This window comes from Adiantum capillus-veneris, chromosome 3 (genome assembly GCF_014529385.1).
Source record: "Adiantum capillus-veneris isolate H3 chromosome 3, ASM1452938v2, whole genome shotgun sequence".
NCBI classification, from domain to species: Eukaryota; Viridiplantae; Streptophyta; class Polypodiopsida; order Polypodiales; family Pteridaceae; genus Adiantum; species Adiantum capillus-veneris.
In genome coordinates, this window is record NC_140933.1 from 76498052 (window position 1) to 76500257 (window position 2206).

The following is a 2206-nucleotide window of genomic DNA, read 5'->3' on the forward strand; positions in this document are numbered from 1 at the left end:
TATGTTTAATATCATCTACTCACAATTTGTGAGTTTGACCCAAAACACAAAATACTTTATAATTTTTTGTTAGTCTTTTCAATAAGTTTCTCGGGGAAAAAATTTAAAATACAGCTTTCAATGTAAATGGTAACAAATCCCCCTTGGAGTGATGCGGTGAACGAGAGCTTGCACATGAGTAAAGGAGTGCCATGCCCTGAGGACATGATTAGTCTACAAAGGGGAGTTAGCCCAAAGCTTTGCGGAAAGCTTCGAACCTCGCATGAGACAATGCCTTTGTGAAAAGATCTGCAAGGTTGTCATGTGTTGGCACATAAGCCAAGCTAATCGCTCCTGCTGAGAGCCTCTCCCTGACATAGTGGTAGTGCACCTCAATGTGCTTTGTGCGAGCATGAAAAACTGGGTTCCTTGCAACTAGCAATGCGCTCTGACTGTCAGTGTAGATAGTGTTGGTAGTGTCCTATCCAACACCCAAATCAGTAAGACGTCTGAGCCATACACACTCAACCGTAGCTGCTGCGAAGACTGCCATCTACTCAGCCTCACAACTCAAAGTGGACACAATAGTTTGCTTCTTGCTCAACCATGATATAAATGAACTGCCAAGCATGAAACAAAAACCACTTGTGGACACTCACGTGTCAAAACAACCAGCCCAATTTGAGTTTGAAAAAGCATGTAAGTCTGGCGGCAATGATCCCCCCTTGGGATAAAACAAGCCAAGATGTAAAGTGCCACTAATGTAGAAAAAATCCTCTTAATAGCCTACCAATGCTTAAACCGTGGGCTATGTATAAATTTGCTGACCTGTGAGACTGCAAACTGAATAGCCGGCCTCGTGTTGCATACATAATTGAGGCATCCAACAATAGTTTGGTAAAGAGTGACATGAGCAGGATCACTAGCATCATTAAGACTCAATTTCAAACCTGTTTCCATGGGAGTGGCAATAGATTTACAATCCTCAAGTCCAAATTTACATAGCAATATCTCTATGTAACTTTTTTGAGACAAGGCAATACCACCATCACACTGCTTAAATTGTATACCCAAGCAATGATGGAACAGCCCCAAATCTTTCATATTGAAAGTAGGATTCAAATCAGCCTTAAATTCATAAATATGTCACCATTCAAGAAAGCAGTAACAATGTCTGATTGATGTACATCCCAACCAAAATGAGCTGCCAATGCACATAGAAAACGAATAGTAGTCATACGAAAAGTGGGAGCAAAAGTTTCTTCATAATCTATGCCTTTGTGCTGTGCATAACCTTTTGCAACAAGTCGAGCCTTATGGCGATCGATCTCACCATCCGGCTTGCGTTTCAACTTGTAAACCCACTTCGTACCAATGGCCTTTTTGCCAGGAGGCAAATCACATAAAGTCCATGTGTCATTTTCTATAAGTGCATCATATTCTGATTGCATGGCAGCCATCCAATTTTTTGAATTATGTGCTTCATCAAAAGAGAGAGATTCCTCAACATCATGTAAGCTAGACACAACCAAAGCATAACAATTTGATGCATAAGATGCATGGCGAGAGCCTGAACGAGTTCGACTAGACAAAGGTGCATCCAATTTACTGTCATGCAATGTATGCACCAGCTGATCTGTAACATTTTCAGAAAACCCCGTAGGCTGTACATTTGCCTCACTGGAATTTACATTCGTATTTCCACCATTGAAAAGAGGCAACAAAGTGTCATAAATGTCTTGTGAGCTTACATTACTGTCTCTAGTACATGACAGCAAGGGCTGAACAGAATCTTCCACAAACACAACATCCCATGAAACAAGAATACTCTTTGTTTGTGGATGATACAACCTGTAACCTTTGCTTTCAGCACCATAACCAACAAAAATACATTTGATAGCCTTATCATCCAATTTTTTGATGTGTTTGTGGCACCAAAGCATATGCCAAACATCCAAAAACACGCATGTGCTCAATAAAAGGCTTTCTATCATGCCATGTTTCATATGGAGTAATAGACTGCAAAGCTTTTGTAGGAAACCTGTTAAGTACATAAGTGGCACACATGATAGCCTCAAGCCAAAAAGAATGCGGCAAAGCTTGACTTTCGACCATACAGCGTGCCATTTTCGTGACATGTTTTTCCTCTCAGCAACATCATTTTGTTGAGGTGTATAAGGCACTATATATTGGTGTTTTATCCCACGATTAGCTAGAAATACATTAA